Raw genomic sequence first — 23,362 nt, forward strand, 5'->3', positions numbered from 1 at the left:
GACATTTTAAATTTATAAACGGTCCAATCCATTTTGTCTGCATTACATTTTTTTTTTTAGACCCTGAACTGTGACTACCACCGGTGACAAATTACAGTCGCAGGTTTCAGAAGCTACTTAACCAGAAACGGCAGGAAGGTGACACAGTGTTAACGTTCAGTGATGACACTATGCTGTATGTATACAATGTCTACTTTACTCCTCAGAGTGCAGTGGCTTTTACAGTTAAGCACCTCGTTTTCTTTCACACAAAGGCTAATTTTGTAAGATTTGAGTGTAATTTGGCGCACCCTAAAATACACCAGAGTTGTGCAGCAGTAGGCTCCTACTCCTTGACTTTGGTTTTGTTTTCTGTGCAAAAGCTCTCCATAGTGGAGTGATGGATAAATGGCTGCTTGCTGTCATGCTTTCAAACCCGTTCACTGCATCCCCTCCCTCTGCTTCTTATTCCTCCCCATATGATTCCTTGGCATCAACAGGGGAAAGGAAAAGGAAAGGAGATGCTCTGGTTTTTTGGACTGTTTTCTTCCTCCCCTGCTCACTTTCCAGTGGTAGAGATTTGGATTCCCCTGGGTTGGTGCCGATGTGAGCAGCTGTCTCCACGGTGACAGACGCTGGAGATAAAGCTTGCCTCGCTTTTGGTCTGGGCCATCAAAGAAAGGCATACTCGTCTGCCCTTTTCATTCAAATTCTTGCTTTTTCCAACCTTTTTGGCCTCTTTCTGTCTCTCTGTTCCCTTCTTCCTCTCCCTTTTCTCTGAAGTGTCCTTTTCTCTGAAGTAAAGCAAGCATGCAGTACATTCAGCTGTAGCCTTTTCATGTACAGAATCAATATTTCTCTGCTGGTTTTGCAGATTCCAAGAGTGGAAAACTATGTAGATGTCAGCACAAGTGAAAATGTTCTATGCAGGAGAATGGGAGGTGATTACTAATGTACACAATATGCAAAAGAGGAGGCGTGCACCTCCATCGATAAGATGTGACGCATGTCAAAGACATGACTTAAAATATACGCAGCTGCCATTTTATGATCACATTTACTGTTTGTGCTTCACAGTGAGTGATGCTCCTTGAATGTAAAAAACAAACAAAAAAACATTAAGTTTAAAAGCATATTCAAAGACGTCATGGTGATAAACATTTTAAAGCCAACATGTTTTGACAGATTTGTTTTTGTTCTGTCAGACTTCCATTTCCTCATGATCACGACTGGCAGTAAACAGGACATATCTTAAAGGCTGCACACTGTTCAACTCACTGCCAAAACTACAGTAAAGAACAATAAAATATAAAACCTTCAAAGACAAATTCAGGTGTCGTGTTTGTTGTGATGAATTATCTCACACTTCCAAAGAGCTTTCTCCCACTGTAAGGAGAAAGGGTATAAAATATCATCATCACCATCATCGACATGTTCTTGTTTCGGTTACTCCTGTTAGGGGGTCACCACAGCAGATGGTCTATTTCCATCTCACCCTTTCATCTGCATCTTCATCTGTCACACCAACCACTTCCATGTCCTTCCTCACCACATCCATAAATCTCCCCTTTGGTCTCCCTCTTCTCCTCCTGCCTGGTGGCTCCATCCTCAGCATTCTTCTCCCTATACAAGACGTGACGTGTGACCAAAAAGGGGGTGAGCAGAAGCAAAGCTTATAAATGCCCACCCCATATATACATACATACATACACTCAACAAAAATATAAACGCAACACTTTTGGTTTTGCTCCCATTTTGTATGAGATGAACTCAAAGATCTAAAACTTTTTCCACATACACAATATCACCATTTCCCTCAAATATTGTTCACAAACCAGTCTAAATCTGTGATAGTGAGCACTTCTCCTTTGCTGAGATAATCCATCCACCTCACAGGTGTGCCATATCAAGATGCTGATTAGACACCATGATTAGTGCACAGGTGTGCCTTAGACTGCCCACAATAAAAGGCCACTCTGAAAGGTGCAGTTTTGTTTTATTGGGGGGGGGATACCAGTCAGTATCTGGTGTGACCACCATTTGCCTCATGCAGTGCAACACATCTCCTTCGCATAGAGTTGATCAGGTTGTCAATTGTGGCCTGTGGAATGTTGGTCCACTCCTCTTCAATGGCTGTGCGAAGTTGCTGGATATTGGCAGGAACTGGTACACAATGTCGTATACGCCGGTCCAGAGCATCCCAAACATGCTCAATGGGTGACATGTCCGGTGAGTATGCCGGCCATGCAAGAACTGGGACATTTTCAGCTTCCAAGAATTGTGTACAGATCCTTGCAACATGGGGCCGTGCATTATCCTGCTGCAACATGAGGTGAGTTCTTGGATGTATGGCACACCAATGGGCCTCAGGATCTCCTCATGGTATCTCTGTGCATTCAAAATGCCATCAATAAAATGCACCTGTGTTCTTCGTCCATAACAGACGCCTGCCCATACCATAACCCCACCGCCACCATGGGCCACTCGATCCACAACATTGACATCAGAAAACCGCTCATCCACACGACGCCACACACGCTGTCTGCCATCTGCCCTGGACAGTGTGAACCGGGATTCATCCGTGAAGAGAACACCTCTCCAACGTGCCAAACGCCAGCGAATGTGAGCATTTGCCCACTCAGACGAACTGGAGTCAGGTCGAGACCCCGATGAGGACGACGAGCATGCAGATGAGCTTCCCTGAGACGGTTTCTGACAGTTTGTGCAGAAATTCTTTGGTTATGCAAACCGATTGTTTCAGCAGCTGTCCGAGTGGCTGGTCTCTGACGATCTTGGAGGTGAACATGCTGGATGTGGAGATCCTGGGCTGGTGTGGTTACACGTGGTCTGCGGTTGTGAGGCTGGTTGGATGTACTGCCAAATTCTCTGAAACGCCTTTGGAGACGGCTTATGGTAGAGAAATGAACATTCAGTACACGAGCAACAGCTCTGGTTGACAGTCCTGCTGTCAGCATGCCAATTGCACGCTCCCTCAAATCTTGCGACATCTGTGGCATTGTGCTGTGTGATAAAACTGCACCTTTCAGAGTGGCCTTTTATTGTGGGCAGTCTTTTTACCAAGACCGTCACTAAACTGTACAACAAGTCTGTCTCACTACTGTCTTGGAAACTTTCCCTTTCACTCTTGCAAATACCCTTTTTTTTCACAAATCACTCCTGCCACCTTTCTCCACCCACACCACCCTGCCTGCACTCTCGTCTTCACCTCTCTACCACACTCTTCATTGGATCATTAACCCCAAATATTTAAACTCATCTACTTTCACATCCTCTCCTCCTTGCAACCTCATTATTCCAACGGGCTCCCTCTCATTCATATGCATGTACTCAGTCTTGTTCAAACTGACTTTCATTCCCCTTCTTTCCAGAGCATATCTCCAGGTCTCCAAGCTAATCTCAACCCACTGTCTACTCTCACTACAGATCATGATGTCATCAACAAACATCATAGTCGATGGAGACTCACATCTGATCTCATCCATCAACATGACCATCGCGACTGTGAACAAGAAAGGACTCAGAGCTGATCCTTGGTATAATCCCACCTCCACCTTGAATGAATCTTCCATTTTTACTGCACATGTAACGGCTGTCATACTGTCTTTGCACATATCCTACACCACTGGAACATACCTTTATGCCACTCCAGACTTCCTCATACAATACCACAACTTTTCTCTTGGCATCCTGCCATAAGCTTTCACTAAATCCAAAAATATACACTGGAACTAGCCTTCTCTATACTTCATCAGCATTCTCAGAGCAAACATTGCATCGTAGTGCTCTTTCTCAGGATGAGACCATATTGCTGCATGCAGATTGTTCCCTCTTTTCTAAGTTTAGCTTCCACTACACTTTCCTATAACTACATGCTGTGGCTGATCACCTTTATGCCTCTGTAGTGATCTGCACATTACCCTTATTCTAAAAATTCAGAACCAGCGCACATCTTCTCCACTACCGATGCATCCTCACACTTTACAAGACTTTACAAAACAATATGGTTAAAAACTTCACTGACATCTCTTCTAAACATTTCCATGCCTCCACTGGAATGTCTCCTCAAAATAATCCCTCCACCTTCTCAACACACTTTCCTCACTTGTGAGCACATCACCATCTACATCCTTTATCACCCTATTGTGCTGCACATCCTTTCCAGCTCCGTATGTTCTGCATAGAATGTCATCCACCTCTGTGCACCTTCCTCCCCTCTTACACACAACCCTGTGCTCCTCATTGTCTAATATTGCCATGCTTTTTGCAAAATCCACTACCATCTGTCTTTCTTTCCACATTCCTCTGCTTGATACCACAACAAAATATTTTTCTCTTTCATTTCATTTCATTTATGAATTTATTTGAATGGGACAGTGCATATTAATGAACAGAAAACAAGTACTGTAAATATGCCAGATTTAGCTCAAGGCTATTTTCCATCCGCAGTCCCATGGGGTAAAATTACCACCAACACAAAACATACATGACCCATACAAAGAATACAATATAATACAATACAGTACAACACAACATAACACATTACAAGACAAACACTACAATAAACAAATTAACATGACAACACAAACAAAATAACACAAAATCAACACTACTGCTAAAGTGCCTAAATGTTAAAGTGCTGATCATAAAAAAATACACACTCCTCTGTATACTCTTCTTCATCTAAAATCACAACTAATGTTCACAGTTTTGCTGACCAAGGAGCCATTCTTTAAGTCCCCTCTTAAATAAAACATACGTGTTGCTTTCTCTAACTATAATTGGTAGAGCATTCCAACTGGAACAACCCTTGATACAAAGCACATTTTGTGCAAATGTAGACTGTCAAAACTGTACCAAACAATCCCCCCACACTGTGGCCCGAGTACTAGTCTCACTATTCCTTTTTTAAATAAATTCATTAAGAGGTGGTGGTACAAGCCCATTCAGTACCCGATACACCAGACAATTATTTTTTTAATTTTTTAAAATTTCAAAAGTAAAAAATTTATATTTCTCAAACAGTGGGCAAGTATGATAAGACTGAGGCTTTCGATCAAGTATCTTAATTGCTTTTTTGTACAGCTTCTTAAGGGAAGAAAATGAGCTTTGACATAATCCAACTGCTAAAACATTGCGTGCCCAAGCTTACATCCAATCCAACACTGCACAAATGTCAGTTTTTTTTCCCCAACCAATGTAATAGTCATTTTAATACATGAAAAGTGGTCAAATATAGGCTTGAGTCTCCCATATGCATTCTGATAAACTGTAGCTGAAATTCTTTTGAAGAATATCCTTCTCTGCTGTAGTCCACATAAATCATTAATGCAATAATCAAAAGTCACATGATGCACAGTTTCTCCAGTTTACAGCCACGGAGGCTTATAATTCCTTGAGAGTTGCTGTCTTGGTCGTTTTCCTCATTGAACTCTTTTTTGCATGGTCACTCACAGTTTGAGAACATGCCTACTCCAGACAGATTTCCTGTACAATATGCTGAGTGTGGATATTCATAATCTTGTGTCATAGGAATGACTTTAGCTTTTCTGTGCAATGTGATACAGGACCCAGATTTGTTTATTTATTTCTCTCTTTCTCCCTCTCTCTCATTTAGAATACAGTGTTGAGCAAGTGGTTAATCCATCAGAGCATTCCTGGTTCAAGATCACGTGTGTCCATTCTCCCTCATGTGGTGTTGGATCAAGAAGGGCCCCTAGCATCAAAGTTGTATTAAATCAACATGCAAATCCTTATCAAATCTGCTGTGATGACCCCAAGCCTAAATGGAAACCATTTTTCTCCATAATTTACATTTTATGTCTGGTGATGTGCCAAATTAAAAGGAGGGACGTTTTCTCGCTAATGCATCCTAATCTCCACAGTGGTACTTTATCCAAATGAGCCACGCAGTTTGAACAAAAATTACAATAAAATTTAACAGAATTAAGATTCAACAGGCAGTTTCTCTGTTCTATCTCGAATAAGCTTGTATATATGTATTATTTTAGCGAGCAGGGGTAGTGGCCAAGTGTTAGTGTGCTTAGTTTCAATGCAGAAGGTTCCTAGTTCAAACCCCACCCTGCCACATTTCTCCATGTAATGTGAGTTGCGTCAGTAAGGGCATCTGGCATAAAATGTGTGCCAAATCAACATGCATCTGCTGTGGTGACGCCCGAGTGAAAACAAGGTAGCAGCTGAAGGGACGTATTGTTTCAGACAATCCCCATTTTGAACTGTGGCATAGCAGCTAATGTTGGAAAAAAAAAAAAAAACCCAACAAACTTTCATCCATGGAAGAAAACTGCAAACAGTTCAACATGAGCCTGGAAGAAAATAAAAGTACCTTGTGTATTGATACCACTACAACCTTGACCAATCAATACACACTGATTACTTCGATTGCTTACTTTGAACCTAATTCTCCCATAAGGTTAAGAAAAGTTTCATCGTATTTCATAAAAAAAAAAAAATCCATAAAAATCCCTGTTTCACCCCCTTTTAATGAAATCTTAATCCTTATTGAAGACATACAATTTATGGGATCACAGGGGTTTGTTTGCATTTTAGCCAGATTATTCAAAAGGTTCTTGCTTATCAATCAATTTAATGAAAATGAAGAATCTATTAAATGTCGATGTTTCACTGGATCCAGATACAGATTAATTTTTTTTTCTCTTGGTGCAATTTACTCAAGGGTACAATAAAAAAATAATCTGAATTTGAATAGAGCAAATAGCTCAGTAGGATAAGGAGCTGCCAACCAATATGGAGACTCTGATTTGTTTCCCAATTGCACTTCTTGTCTGTGTTCTTGGACAAAACACTTCATCTGACTTGTCCCAGTCCACTCAGCTGTAAATGGTTGCCAGCGTTGACTACTGAAGTAACCTGTGTTAAACTGGTGTCCCATCCAGGAGGAGTCATACCCTCCCATCTTCATAACACTGCAAAATCCAAGGCTAAATGGCAGCACCAGGACCTATATAGGACTTAATTCTTGCAAGGCAAAACTTTTATTTTTTATTCATGACATTTTGAAAAGAAAAAACAAACATCTGTATAAGTTATGCATTGATCCTAAACCTGTTTGTCATGTCATCAATAGGTGAAATTTAATGCCGTCTCAGAGAAGGATCCAGATCTGTGCAGTTGAATATATATTGCAACAGGAGTGACACTAATTATTCTTCAGCACTGTAAGAAATGTTGGTCCCTAAGCAAAATTCTAAGGATGTTATTTAGCAGCAGTGCATGCTCTGAATGACCAGGATCTTCTGCAACTGACTTTTCTATCTATTTGTTGTGTTTCCTGTCATTTTTCTTACATAATGACTCTGTACTCGCAGCAGAAACATCTCATATTATTACACTCCACACTCTGCTGCTTGTATTATTGGTTTTCTGCAGTTATTGCTCTGTCGCTGTGGGTGAGAGTATTAGCTAAATGACTAAAATGTCAATGTAGATTAGCAGCAGAAATGTAATGTTTATGTTCAGTCGTGAAGGAATTACAGGAAAGGTTTGTCAGAAAACAACATTGTCTTCTGTAAAGAATCTGAGGTGAACTGTTCAGAGGAACACAGTCTGTAGATTGCACAAGCATTTTTACAACCATTTAAAAATCCCACAAACCAGCATATACAATACTTGCCAATGAATGTTTGTAGCTTTAACTCTCTTAATGTCTTATTTTTATTTACTTACTCATACAAAAATCCTCACAAAATTCATTCAGCCAACATTTCTGACTGCACAATGACAATGTATCACAGGTCACATTTTGGCATTTACTTTCATGCTCCATGTTTTATTGTTATTCTCTGTGTTATCTAGTCCATTCTTTTATTTTGACATTTCTTCTTAGTGTGTTTTGTGCGGCTTAACTTCCTGTTTCTGGCCTTCCGGTTTTATGTGTCCCTACATAGCCCTGTTTTATTGTTTATTGTTTGCCTTTATTGTAGCGTTCCCTCATTGCCAGATTGTCTACATTCATCCTGCTCTCTTGCATTATATCCCCAATGTTTTTGCATCTCTGTTACAGACCTTTGCAGCTATTCTGAGTTCCTGAGTTTTTGCCTGCTGCCTTGGATTTGTTCCCTTAGTATGAGTAATCTTTAGGCGCTGACCGACTGCTTGTTTTTTTGGTAACCCCTCTGCTACTTCCTCAGAAGGACTGTTACCTGTTGGTTTGGTCACCTGTGTGCCTGCATTATGACCAAGCCTGTTGTCTGATTACAAGCTGTTATTAACATTCCCTTTGGCGGCAACAAACCAGCTTGTTCCCACCATCATTCTGATTCTCTGCATTGGGGTCCTCTCATTCAGCATTTACACCATGTATGACTCCTGTACCACTTATTTTATCAAAATGCTTGATAGCTTTTTAGTGAAACTTCAAATTATAGAGTTGTACACAAAATACCATTATGTACTGGGATGGCAACCACCCAGGGGAAACCCCCCCCCCCCCCAAAGTAACCATCTATTCTGCAGCAGCCAGGTGAAGCATGGGCATCCTCCTCACCAGATCAAATGTGATCACACCAAAACCAAACAGACTGTGATATTTTAGGGTGTATTAAATCACTGCATCAAAACACTGAACTACAGCAATGACCATCCCCAAATGTCAAAATTATGTATCTTCCTATGATCACAAACTGTAAGGTAATTATTACACTGCCTGTGGTAAAGCATGAGAAAGCCTTTTTCTTATGGTTCTCTTTGTGTGTGTGTGTGTGGTGTGTGTGTGTGTGTGTGTGTGTGTGTGTGTGTGGTGTGTGTGTGTGTGTGTGTGTGTGTGTGTGTGTGTGTGTGTGTGTGTGTGTGGTGTGTGAGAGAGAGAGAGAGAGAGAGAGAGAGAGAGATCAAACAAGTTTATTTCCTTGCATCAATACAGTTTAGTTAATTACGACCATCCATTTACAACTTAGTTTGCCTAGTTTGTTGTTTGTGAACAGCCTGGAAGCCACAATTTTTTTCATACATCGCTATGATTTTTCTGAAGATTCCTATCCTGATAGGAAGAATGGATTAAATTTTCAAGGTCCTAGGTCAAAGGGAAAGTAAGGAGGAAATTGTGGAAAATTGGAAAAAAAAAAACCCTAGCTTTACCCCTTAACACCTATTGTTGCATATAGGCTACAATATTTGACTCAAATATGCAACATACCAAATTGAGCAGTATGCCTGTTGTCGCAAATTTGCAGCATACCATTATTATTATTATAACATTATAACATAAATTATTACCAACATACCAAAATTACTATTTATTTTTTGTGCAAAAGTGAATTAATAATCTCAACATTATTTACCATCTACTTAAGGCAAAAACACACACAAAAACATTTTTTTATATACAGCTATATAAATTCAGGTATTAAGGGGTTAACATGAACAAATTTCAAAAATTCATAATTCTGTCAAAAAAAGATCAAAGTCTTTCATACTTGAGAGCATTATGTAGGATGGTATTCTTTATCGACTGACAAAGTTTCACAGATTTTGTGAAAATTTAAATTTACCATTGAAAACCCCATTATATATATATATTTACATATATCTTAATCAAACATGCACCTAATTGCACTCATATTTGAAGGTGAGGTGCAGACTGGCACTCACTATCACCTGACAAAGTTTGATCTGGATCTGCTCCGGATGTGGATTTTGTGGACATTTGGATTAATATGAAAATCCCATTTGGTGAACATTTTGCATTACATCCTCAATCAAAAGTGCCTCAGTCATTGATTTGTGAGAATGGCACTCTCATTGAATTGACTAAGTTTGATCTGCATCTGATCCGTATTGCGGATTTAGCGAATATTTGATTGTAACATTGAAAAGCCTTTTGATCTATATTTTGTATTATATTTTAGGTTATGAAAACCCACTTCTACAGGACTTTGACCTTGAAATTTTTTCCAAGATTAAACTTTGTGGGAATTGGAAACTAGTCTGTGGTGGAGGATTGTGCCTCAACCTCAAAAATAAAAAAAAAACAAAAAAAAACTGCTTAGAGAAAGTATTTCCCCCCAGGTAAAATGTGTTAACCTAGCTAGAACAATTTGCTAAGTGACCTAAGAGTAAATTTGTTGGGTTCAATATGATGAATTTTGCGTTACTGTTAACTAATTACCATGGTTCAGGCCAAACTAGATTTGTAAGGTAAATGTAACAAAAATAAAAAGTAAGACCTTTGGCTGCTCCCTGTTTTGCACTCGGGGTCGCCACAGCAAATCCGATGTGGATCTGCAGTTGAATTGGCATAGGTTTTACACCAGATGCCCTTCCTGACGTAAATTCACATTACATCGAGAAATGTGGCAGGGGTGGGGTTTGAACTGGGAACCAGTTGTACTTAAACCAAGTGTACTAAGCACTTGGCCACCACCCCTGCCCTGTAAATCATTACAAATACTTTAAAATAGTCAACTTAACTTTGCTGTGTTGGATCAGCACAATTTATGCAGAGCCACTTGGATTTGCTGTGGCGATCCCGAGCACAAACAGCGAGCTGCCAAGGGACTTACTGTTTTTGTGTTTACCTTATTACAAAACTAGTTGGTCTGGACCTATGGTAATTATGTTGTAACAGTAATGCAAATTCATCATGTTGACCCAACAATTTACATTTAGGTCCACTCAGCAAAACTTGTTTCTGGCTACATTACCACATTTTATTTGGGTGGACAATACTTTCCCGAAATTTTATTATGTTCACTGAGCAAGTTAAATTTTAGTTTGTTTCATGTATGGTTAAAACCTACCTGATTTTGAATGTGTTCACACCAATAATAACTTGATTCTATATTCTAGAATCTACATGTTTAGACTTTACATTCATGTAACATAAAAACCAACAACACCCTGGATGGTTTTTTTTTTTTTTTTTGAGGTGTATGAGCATGGTGCTTTAGTTTGATGTGTATTTTTATGGTAAAAGGAAATCATGCTTGTTGCCATACATAGGATAATTTTAATGGCAACATCCATTTTCAGTAAGAGTGTTCTTATTCTCAGAGAGTTAAGGAGGAAAACAGGGCCCCCCGAAAAAAGAATGCCTTAGGGCCCTGGCCTGTATTTATTAAAATTAATTTCCTTTATCAAGGGCTGCCTGCATGTAGTGTTAGTGTGTTCTGTTAAGTCTTTTTCTTAACTTAATGAAAATGGTGGATGTAAAATGCATAGCAATTAAGGAATTAATTTTCTTGAAATTCTTTTCACATTTTCAAAACAAAATAGGTCAAACTGCTTCTGTCTGATCACCTTTTTAAAATTAATTAAGCTCTCTGTATCGCTGCTTTTGTATAACACATACAAATGAGCTTCACTGTCATCAGTGTCCTATTGTATCAAGTAACCTTTGTGTGTAAGGTGAAACAAACAATGTGGAAAATCAGCTAAAACTGAATTGCTTATTTTTAAATAGTACTTTTTGCAATTGTGGACAAATCCTTCAAATTGTCACTAAATATACTAAGAAACCAAGAGGACCACTGTGACACCAACACTGTGGCACCATCTGTATGTAGTGATGCAACACCAATATTGAGGGGAAATACACAAATAATTTTGAAAATAACACTTAAAATGGTATTGGGCATCTGAGAACATAGGTAGTCCTCCTGCCTGCAACTGATTCTCTTTTGGGAGTTGGTGTCTCAATTGACTCTTCAACCACTGTGAAACACTTCGCAGAGTTTGACATGGGAAGAAAACGTAATTTGTTTCGATACGATGGGAGAATCACTGCTGCTTCCAACATTCAGAGGGATAACAACTTCTTGTAGTGCTTGCTCATGGTAGGGAGGGGTGTTATTTCAAAAATTCTTGAACTCTATAAATTTTTGCATGGAATATGGAAATATACATGGAATAAACCATAACAGTATAATTTTTGGGTCATTTGGTTCCAAAAACCCATATGGACGGAGCGTTTGAAAATTTCATGTAACGAGTGTCGTATATGTGCTGTTGATGTAGAAAACCACTCTATTGCTTATAATTAGTTCATTGTGGCCATGTCATTCTTTACATGTGATGATTATACTCAACTGATGTTCCTGAAATAAAAACTACATAGATTTAGTTTGTTACAATTGATCGTAACATATGTACTGAAATTAGGTTTCTTGTCAATTACTCTTAAAAAACACAAGATAGGCTTATTGTTACTATAGAAGTTGAATATAAACTTGGGGTCAAGCAACGTTTGGAGCCAAATTTCAAGTCTCTAGGTGCAGCAGTTCTCAAGATATGACATTTTCATTGATATATTTGGCGATCACCTCTCTCAAACCATTTCTTCTCTCTGGCTAAGATTTTAACTTCCTTGTCCTCAAACGTGTGGTTAGTAACTAACCACACAAGAGAGGTGTCAAGGAAGCATTCTTTGTAAAACAGTTGAAACCCAGCCTTAACCGGGGGGCGGGTCTCAGACACGCTTTGTCCCCTGTTTACAATGGGGTACTCAGGTCTAAGCAGTTTCAGTCTTTTGTTCATGGTAATGAGTCATTCACGTCATCAGGAGAGTTGTCAAGGGAGCCATCAGGGGAGGCTTCCATCCCATCATTAGGAGAGTGCACAATAGGTGCTAATTAGAGCTACTGTTTAGTCACTAGCCTATAGCAGTCAGCCTCTCGGTAGGAGGGGTCTGGTTAGGTTAAAAACTCCAGCTTTTGTTGGCTTCTGGTTTATTCTTCTCTACAGGAGTCAAGACAGAAGTCAGACTACCAGAGCAAGAATTTTAGCTGAGGAAGCTTCTGTGATTTGAAGCGAAACATCCTCACGTCAAGCAACCCAGTACAGTCGAAGATTCAAGCTTCTCTACTATGGAAACCACCTGGACAACTGAGAGCCTACACAGACTCAAATCACAATATTTTAACCATGTGGAATCCAAATATGGCACTCCACAAGCTCATTCCCAACTCGAGCAGCACTACTTTGGCATGTCAAAAATGCTGCCTTCCAAGCAGGCTGTGTATGGAGCCAGTTAACAGTAGAGTAGGTGGGTCTGCAGGATAGGAGTGTGACGACTGATCTGTAGATCTGGGTTTGATTGCCAGTCGTGCAAGCTTTTTGTCTTCTAGTACAAGACTCTTCATCTGCATCATCCTGGTCTATGCAGTTGTAGGGTATCAGCCTTGGCTGGGAAGGTATCCTGTGATGGACCAGCATCCCATTTTGGGCAAGTCAGACTCTCATCCATGTCACAAGATGATATCTGGGGATAAGCACTGGCCCAATGGGAGTCGGGGCCTGTACAGGAGTGACATTTTCTTAGACAAAAACCAAGATCACCCAAAGCGATCCACATGATAGGATTCTTTGCAATTCAATATGCTTGAATGGCAGCCATTTTTCCAGATGACTCACCTGAGCTGAGAGCGCCAGTGGAGGCACCTGGGCCCATTTCCTCTTCTTCAGCTACAAAGGATCAGCTGCATCACTCATGTTTGGAGTCTTCAAATTTCTGCAGTTGACTAACAACTGACTAGCTGCTAAGTATGTCTAAAGAAACTCAAATACTCAATAAGATGTTAGTGTTCATTGTTGTCTGATTAATCTGTGAATTTGTTCAATCTGAGTGATGATGTTTAACCGAAACAAAGAATGTACTACTTCTTCTTCCTCTTTAACAACTTAAGGCTCAGTTTGTTGCAAACCACTCAGACGCTGACACTATTTTTGTAATTTGCATCTGTATACCACAATGGGGTTGAAATGAAACAATTAAGACATGTTTATAAGCAGGCATGTGCATAACTGGTACTCAGTGTGCTTGTGCATGCTAAAAATAAATGATGCCATAGCGCCCCCCGGTGGTAACAGGAAATGTCCTATTTTTACTTTAACAGGTCCTGATGTCACATAGTTAACCCAATCAACTTCATTCCACTTCTAAAACATGCAGAACAAGTTGGTGAACGTAGGCGATGAACGCCATGAAGTTACAAGTAACGGCGTCCGTGTGGCGGCGTGCAGAATATCGCCCCTTCGCCATGAAATTACGTTCTTCCTTTTGTAAGCTTTAATTTTGTCACATCATCTTGAAAATTGATACACAGGTCAAGCATGACAACCTCTTACAATTCATAGGGGTGTCGCCCATGGGTGGGGCAAAATGCCTCAATAGCACCCCCTTGAATCTTTCAAAAAATCCTCCCCATAGGGGGTTTTTTAGAGTAGGGAGATGAAAATTGGTACACATGTGTGACGTGCATAGACGCACAAAAAAGTCTCTTGCACCATGTGCCTACTCCAAACAGGAAGTTAGCCATTTTGAATTTTCTGGTCATTTTGGCGTGATTTCCACACGTTGTATTTGAATGAACTCCTCCTAGGGATTTTGTCCAATGCACTTCAAATTTCTTCCAGATCATCCAGAGATGATACTGATCAAAAGTTATCGAAAGCTTTTCTTTATGTCGAAGGGTGTGGCCGCTATGGCGCTGCCATTTTGACCCTTCGCCATGGAACATTATACTTAAACAGGTCCTGATGTCGCATAGTTAACCCAATCAACTTCATTCCACTTCTAAAACATGCAGAACAAGTTGGTAAACGTAGGTGATGATCACCGTGAAGTTACCAGTAATGGCGTCCGTGTGGCGGCGTGCCGAATATCAACCCTTCGCCATGAAATTACATTCTTCCTTTTGATGGCTTTAATTTTGTTGTATCGTCATGAAAATTGATACACACGTCAAGCACGACAACCTCTTACAATTCATAGGGGCTTTGCCCATGATTGGGTCAAAATGCCTCAATAGCGCTCCCTTGAATCTTTCAAAAACCCCTCCCCATAGGGGTTTTTTTAGAGTAGGGAGATGAAAATTGGTACACATGTGTGACTTGCATAGACGTACAAAAAAGTCTCTTGCACCATGTTTCTACTCCAAACAGGAAGTCTGCCATTTTGAATTTTCTTCTCATTTTGGCGTGATTTCCACACATTGTATTTGAATGAACTCATCCTAGGGATTTTGTCCAATGTACTTAAAATTTCTTTCACAGTATCCACAGATGATACTGATCAAAAGTTATCGAAAGCTTTTCTCCATGTCGAAAGGTGTGGCCACTATGGCGCCGCCATTTTGGCCCTTCGCCATGGAACATCAAGTCATGATAACGCCATGCTTTGCCTGACTGACTTGAAACTTCACATGTGTGATGACAGTTGGGCCCTCAACACACCTGCCCCCTCAGTTTGTGCTCTAAGTGCCTCCTAGTGGATGAACCATCAACATGTCATAACTCCTTCATGCATTGTGTGATTTGCTTGAAATTTGAACTGTGGGCTGAGTGGTTGCCCCTGTACGCACATGCCCACATCTGTTCACAAGGGGACGCGTTGGCCTGGGTAGGCGGTCACGCGGAACGAGGGCCCGTATATGACTGCTTGCAGTCCTAGTTGTAATTTGCATCTGTACACCACAATGGGGTTGAAATTAAACAATTAAGACATGTTTATAAGCAGGCATGCACATAACTGGTACTCAGTGTGCTTGTGCATGCTAAAAATAAATGATGTGCAGCAGAAAACACAAGGGAAGCACTTCATAGGAGGATGAAGTGGATGAAGGATGAATCCTTTTTTAGATAACTTTAAAAACCATTATTGGACCAATTATCTTCCGATTAATCTTTGTCCGATAACTTTTAAACTGATAAAGCTGAACAGCGACAAGCCTTTTTAAAATTAGTTTAGCACTCACCTGTTAAAAGATTTTACCGACGCACAGCTATAACCTTGGCAAACAGAAGAGAGCCGCTTGTATAAAAAGCATCTCAATCCTCTGCAGACAAAGGAGAAACATTAAGCTGGCATTAAGCATTAAGCTTGCTTGCCTCTACTGGTGGTTGGCTCTCACTGCGGTATTGTATCACTTCCTGTTCCGGAGCACAGCGGTGTTTTTCTGTATCTGTTAGCTGTTTAATCTGCGCAGTTAGATTGATCTAGTTATCTAGATTACGATTTGTTTCCCAGTGTAATCTTTACGTGCCTTAACTAAAGCACTCATTCTGCTGAATCACCTCTAAATTATTTACACATTATTCACTTTGCGTGTTTTTAGGAATCCGCTAGCTTAGCGTAGCTACTAGCTCTTAGCCGATTTAGCATGGCGGCTTCTCCTGTCTCTCCCGCACTTTTCTGCTCTGGGTGTGAAATGTTTAGTTATTCCTCGGCCTCCTTTAGCAGTAATGGTACTTGTAATAAGTGTAGCTTATTCGTAGCTTTGGAGGCCAGGCTGGGCGAATTGGAGACTCGGCTCCGCACCGTGGAAAATTCTACAGCTAGCCAGGCCCCTGTAGTCGGTGCGGACCAAGGTAGCTTAGCCGCCGTTAGTTCCCCTCTGGCAGATCCCGAGCAGCCGGGAAAGCAGGCTGACTGGGTGACTGTGAGGAGGAAGCGTAGCCCTAAACAGAAGCCCCGTGTACACCGCCAACCCGTTCACATTTCTAACCGTTTTTCCCCACTCGACGACCCACCCGCCGAGGATCAAACTCTGGTTATTGGCGACTCTGTTTTGAGAAATGTGAAGTTAGCGACACCAGCAACCATAGTCAATTTGTCTTCCGGGGGGAAAAGTGAAGGAAATTTGAAACTGCTGGTTAAGGCTAAGCGTAATTTGGTAAGATTGTAATTCACGTCGGCAGTAATGACACCCGGTTACGCCAATCGGAGGTCACTAAAATTAACATTAAATCGGTGTGTAACTTTGCAAAACAATGTCGGACTCTGTAGTTTTCTCTGGGCCCCTCCCCAATCAGACCGGGAGTGACATGTTTAGCCGCATGTTCTCCTTGATTGCTGGCTGTCTGAGTGGTGTCCAAAAAATGAGGTGGGCTTCATAGATAATTGGCAAAGCTTCTGGGGAAAACCTGGTCTTGTTAGGAGAGACGGCATCCATCCCACTTTGGATGGAGCAGCTCTCATTTCTAGAAATCTGGCTAATTTTCTTAAATCCTCCAAACCGTGACTATCCAGGGTTGGGACCAGGAAGCAGAGTTGTAGTCTTACACACCTCTCTGCAGCTTCTCTCCCCCTGCCATCCCCTCATTACCCCATCCCCGTAGAGACGGTGCCTGCTCCCAGACTACCAATAACCAGCAAAAATCTATTTAAGCATAAAAATTCAAAAAGAAAAAATAATATAGCACCTTCTACTGCACCACAGACTAAAACAGTTAAATGTGGTCTATTAAACATTAGGTCTCTCTCTTCTAAGTCCCTGTTGGTAAATGATATAATAATTGATCAACATATTGATTTATTCTGCCTAACAGAAACCTGGTTACAGCAGGATGAATATGTTAGTTTAAATGAGTCAACACCCCCGAGTCACACTAACTGTCAGAATGCTCGTAGCACGGGCCGGGGCGGTGGATTAGCAGCAATCTTCCATTCCAGCTTATTAATTAATCAAAAACCCAGACAGAGCTTTAATTCATTTGAAAGCTTGTCTCTTAGTCTTGTCCATCCAAATTGGAAGTCCCAAAAACCAGTTTTATTTGTTATTATCTATCGTCCACCTGGTCGTTACTGTGAGTTTCTCTGTGAATTTTCAGACCTTTTGTCTGACTTAGTGCTTAGCTCAGATAAGATAATTATAGTGGGCGATTTTAACATCCACACAGATGCTGAGAATGACAGCCTCAACACTGCATTTAATCTATTATTAGACTCTATTGGCTTTGCTCAAAAAGTAAATGAGTCCACCCACCACTTTAATCATATCTTAGATCTTGTTCTGACTTATGGTATGGAAATAGAAGACTTAACAGTATTCCCTGAAAACTCCCTTCTGTCTGATCATTTTTTAATAACATTTACATTTACTCTGATGAACTACCCAGCAGTAGGGAATAAGTTTCATTACACTAGAAGTCTTTCAGAAAGCGCTGTAACTAGGTTTAAGGATATGATTCCTTCTTTATGTTCTCTAATGCCATATAACAACACAGTGCAGAGTAGCTACCTAAACTCTGTAAGGGAGATAGAGTATCTCATCAATAGTTTTACATCCTCATTGAAGACAACTTTGGATGCTGTAGCTCCTCTGAAAAAGAGAGCTTTAAATCAGAAGTGTCTGACTCCATGGTATAACTCTCAAACTCGTAGCTTAAAGCAGATAACCCGTAAGTTGGAGAGGAAATGGCGTCTCACTAATTTAGAAGATCTTCACTTAGCCTGGAAAAAGAGTCTGTTGCTCTATAAAAAAGCCCTCCGTAAAGCTAGGACATCTTTCTACTCATCACTAATTGAAGAAAATAAGAACAACCCCAGGTTTCTTTTCAGCACTGTAGCCAGGCTGACAAAGAGTCAGAGCTCTATTGAGCTGAGTATTCCATTATCTTTAACTAGTAATGAGTTCATGACTTTCTTTGCTAACAAAATTTTAACTATTAGAGAAAAAATTACTCATAACCATCCCAAAGACGTATCATTATCTTTGGCTGCTTTCAGTGATGCCGGTATTTGGTTAGACTCTTTCTCTCCGATTGTTCTGTCTGAGTTATTTTCATTAGTTACTTCATCCAAACCATCAACATGTTTATTAGACCCCATTCCTACCAGGCTGCTCAAGGAAGCCCTACCATTATTTAATGCTTCGATCTTAAATATGATCAATCTATCTTTGTTAGTTGGCTATGTACCACAGGCTTTTAAGGTGGCAGTAATTAAACCATTACTTAAAAAGCCATCACTTGACCCAGCTATCTTAGCTAATTATAGGCCAATCTCCAACCTTCCTTTTCTCTCAAAAATTCTTGAAAGGGTAGTTGTAAAACAGCTAACTGATCATCTGCAGAGGAATGGTCTATTTGAAGAGTTTCAGTCAGGTTTTAGAATTCATCATAGTACAGAAACAGCATTAGTGAAGGTTACAAATGATCTTCTTATGGCCTCGGACAGTGGACTCATCTCTGTGCTTGTTCTGTTAGACCTCAGTGCTGCTTTTGATACTGTTGACCATAAAATTTTATTACAGAGATTAGAGCATGCCATAAAAGGCATTAAAGGTACTGCGCTGCGGTGGTTTGAATCATATTTGTCTAATAGATTACAATTTGTTCATGTAAATGGGGAATCTTCTTCACAGACTAAAGTTAATTATGGAGTTCCACAAGGTTCTGTGCTAGGACCAATTTTATTCACTTTATATATGCTTCCCTTAGGCAGTATTATTAGACGGTATTGCTTAAATTTTCATTGTTACGCAGATGATACCCAGCTTTATCTATCCATGAAGCCAGAGGACACACACCAATTAGCTAAACTGCAGGATTGTCTTACAGACATAAAGACATGGATGACCTCTAATTTCCTGCTTTTAAACTCAGATAAAACTGAAGTTATTGTTCTTGGCCCCATAAAATCTTAGAAACATGGTGTCTAACCAGATCCTTACTCTGGATGGCATTACCCTGACCTCTAGTAATACTGTGAGAAATCTTGGAGTCATTTTTGATCAGGATATGTCATTCAAAGCGCATATTAAACAAATATGTAGGACTGCTTTTTTGCATTTACGCAATATCTCTAAAATCAGAAAGGTCTTGTCTCAGAGTGATGCTGAAAAACTAATTCATGCATTTATTTCCTCTAGGCTGGACTATTGTAATTCATTATTATCAGGTTGTCCTAAAAGTTCCCTAAAAAGCCTTCAGTTAATTCAAAATGCTGCAGCTAGAGTGCTGACGGGGACTAGAAGGAGAGAGCATATCTCACCCATATTGGCCTCTCTTCATTGGCTTCCTGTTAATTCTAGAATAGAATTTAAAATTCTTCTTCTTACTTATAAGGTTTTGAATAATCAGGTCCCATCTTATCTTAGGGACCTCGTAGTACCATATCACCCCAATAGAGCGCTTCGCTCTCAGACTGCAGGCTTACTTGTAGTTCCTAGGGTTTGTAAGAGTAGAATGGGAGGCAGAGCCTTCAGCTTTCAGGCTCCTCTCCTGTGGAACCAGCTCCCAATTCAGATCAGGGAGACAGACACCCTCTCTACTTTTAAGATTAGGCTTAAAACTTTCCTTTTTGCTAAAGCTTATAGTTAGGGCTGGATCAGGTGACCCTGAACCATCCCTTAGTTATGCTGCTATAGACGTAGACTGCTGGGGGGTTCCCATGATGCACTGTTTCTTTCTCTTTTTGCTCTGTATGCACCACTCTGCATTTAATCATTAGTGATCGATCTCTGCTCCCCTCCACAGCATGTCTTTTTCCTGGTTCTCTCCCTCAGCCCCAACCAGTCCCAGCAGAAGACTGCCCCTCCCTGAGCCTGGTTCTGCTGGAGGTTTCTTCCTGTTAAAAGGGAGTTTTTCCTTCCCACTGTAGCCAAGTGCTTGCTCACAGGGGGTCGTTTTGACCGTTGGGGTTTTACATCATTATTGTATGGCCTTGCCTTACAATATAAAGCGCCTTGGGGCAACTGTTTGTTGTGATTTGGCGCTATATAAAAAAAAATTTGATTGATTGATTGATTGATTGATTAAGCTGTGTCTGGTGGTGCTCAAGACAAAGCTTACACTTTGCAACGTTTCTCCAATCAAAGCCCCCAGACCTCTTTCAGAGATATCTGGATGTCTTGGTCATTTCCTTCAGTAGTGATGATTTTTATTAAAGAGTAATCTTTATGTATTTAGTTTGTCCCTTTTACTTATGGGCTATGAAAATGGAGGAACAATATATAAAAATGGCCTAAATACATAACTCATGCCATATTTAATGTAAACCCCTTGAAATAAAATGAACCACATTACAAGCACTTAATTGTGTAATTTCAACTCCATTGTGATGGTGTACAGACGCAGAAAACAAATATTGTGTGACTGTCCGAATACTTCTGTACCTGACTGTATACTATGGCCGATGACAACTGCTGTTGTACTGACAGCATGTATACACTCTACTGTGTCTCAACAGTTCATTTTATTTGCTGTTTTTCTGAACGGAGCAGAACACAGGTAGTTGTCCTGCCGCAGTCTGTAGCAATTTTAATTCTTGGCAGGTGCTTGTTTTATGTTGATGCACCTGAAATGTAGCCTGAGTGTCAAACCAACCACTCGATCACTGTCAGCATTGTGCAGCTTCCTGCAAATGCAAATCAGGTTTTTGCTACCAGAATCATGTGCAGTGTTTTCTGATGCATGAGGCTGAACATTTTTCACTAGATCACTGATTCCCAACTTTTTTCTTCAGAGCTCCCCGTCCCAAAGAAAGGCTGAGCTCCCTCTCCCCATCTTGCACACATCACGCCCCCCCCCCCCCAATAAAGTGATTAGCTACATTTTTTCCTCTTTTCTTATTGATTACTTTTAATTTTGAGAACCTCAGAGCAGACAAAACATTGAGCACTCCCAGATGATCTTCAGAATAGAAACTTTATTGTCATTGCACATATAGTGTACATACAACCAGTGGTGGGCACAGTTCCACTAACCGCTAATTATAAAAACTAATGTTTTCATCATCGGATTAGCTTTTCAGATAACTTTGAAAACCATCATTGGACCAATTATCTTCCAATAAGTTTTGAGCTGATAATTTTTAAACCGCTAACATATTTTTGTATGCGTGGTGAACAAAGCTTAACAGTTACAAACATCTATTAAGTCTAAAATCAGTTGAGTACCTGTCTGTTAAATGTTTTGTAGTAGATGTGCAGTTCTATCCTCTGCAAACAGAGGAGAGATGGTTCTTAAAAAAAACACTCTATCCTCTGCCGGCAAAGGAGTAGAGGTGGGCGGATCGATCCTAATATCGATATTATCGATACCATCGCTGGTATTGATATTGAACAATCCTCGTGTAAAAAGATCGATACTCAAGCTTTTTTCTCTCCCACAGACACTGACTGCTGCGCACGCAAATCCTTCAAAGTCTGCTCTCTGTAAGAGCAGCGCTGCGCTGTGTCACACAACATGGAGCAGAGCACCCTTGTATTGTGGTTTGTCAGCCCTCTACCTCGGGAAATTTTAAGTTGTGGTGAGTGATATTTTTTAAACAAAAATGTTGATTGTGATAATAAAGTATTTTGTTGTCACGTACAATGTTTGCTGTCTTTTGGATCCTTTGGATCTATGAAGTTTAAATAGGAAAAAGTATCGGTATCGATATCGGCAATACTGAGCAAATCAATACCAAAATTCACGGTATCACCCACCTCTACAAAGGAGAACTGGTCACAGAAAAGAAAAAAAAAACTCATTACTTTTGAGCCCATACTGATACGCTGGCAATATCACCCAAGCTATCCAGAGGCATACAGTTTTAGCTTATGGTTAAAATTTTAACCATAAACCGGAGTGCCCAGAGGAAACCCACACAGACATGGGGAGAACAAATAAATTCCACACAGAAAGGGCAGGATCTGATCCCACGACCTTCTTGCTGTGATGCACCAGTTCTAACCACTAATCCACCTTGCTGCCAAATATATCGCAGAGGTTTTGATCCATCGACCTCTGGGTTATGGGTCCAGCACGCTCCCTCTGTGACACTGTGCTTTGCCCCCCCCCCCCCTCCTTCGGGGAAAGGGGGGTGCCAAAGTTTAACACTGCAAAAACTGATACCTAAGAAAGTAAAAAAAAAAAGAAAAAGAAAATTAGACTTATTTTTTGTCTAAATAGAAAAATTATCTTGTCAAGCAGCAAGAAAAAATGTCGTATTTGGGGAAATGTATCTCACTTTTTCTTAATAAGTTTTTCCAGATAATATCAAGCTGTATTTAACCAGTAATAAGGAAAGGCAATGGATTTCAAATCATCCAAGCAAAGGAACAAGATTGTTTTCCATATTTTAAGACAAAGGCTAATCTTAAAATAAGAAATCTGTCTAGTTTTAAGGCACATTTTGACTATTCAATTTCGAGACATTTGCTAATTTTGGATTATTGTCTTATTTTGAGAGGGACAGTTTTTGCAGTGTAGGAACCATGGCACTAGGTGACAACACAACCAACCACAGGGACAGACGTCTGTGCTGAAGGTGTTGTTGGGATAACAACTGCACGGGAATAAAGGTTCCCATTAATTTCTTATAGGATTTCCTTATTTTTCATTTCTGTGTTAAGCTACCAGAGTTCTTCTTCTGCGTTATACACATCGTGCACATCATTTTCAATCCACACAACAAAATCACTATAGGTTTTTTTATTTATTAATTATACAAGAAAATATGTGCGTGAACTTGATGATAACTCACATGTGAGAGCTTCAGTTCACCACTACAGTAGTTCAACGTCTTACTAAAGTGATCTTGTCTGACAAAATTAGCACTTAATCTCCACGACTCCAGAGCCGCAGCAGTCACATGTCACAGATCCATCAGGGGAGGCCCACA

At 40.3% G+C, this 23,362-nt stretch overlaps 1 protein-coding gene and 1 long non-coding RNA gene across 2 annotated transcripts in view; both read right to left on the minus strand.

Annotated features, from left to right (window-relative positions):
* LOC117514004 (raftlin-like) overlaps positions 1 to 23,362 on the minus strand; it is a 365,659-nt gene that overhangs the window by 147,456 nt on the left and 194,841 nt on the right. The gene's annotated exons all lie outside the window — the stretch shown is intronic.
* On the minus strand, positions 4,065 to 22,516 carry LOC117514005. The gene is made up of 3 exons (XR_004561766.1): positions 22,506 to 22,516; positions 22,405 to 22,407; positions 4,065 to 4,162 (listed from the first exon to the last, which is right to left on the minus strand). It is a non-coding gene; the product is annotated as an uncharacterized LOC117514005 (long non-coding RNA).

Source organism: Thalassophryne amazonica, chromosome 7, assembly GCF_902500255.1.
Source record: "Thalassophryne amazonica chromosome 7, fThaAma1.1, whole genome shotgun sequence".
Lineage (NCBI taxonomy): Eukaryota > Metazoa > Chordata > Actinopteri > Batrachoidiformes > Batrachoididae > Thalassophryne > Thalassophryne amazonica.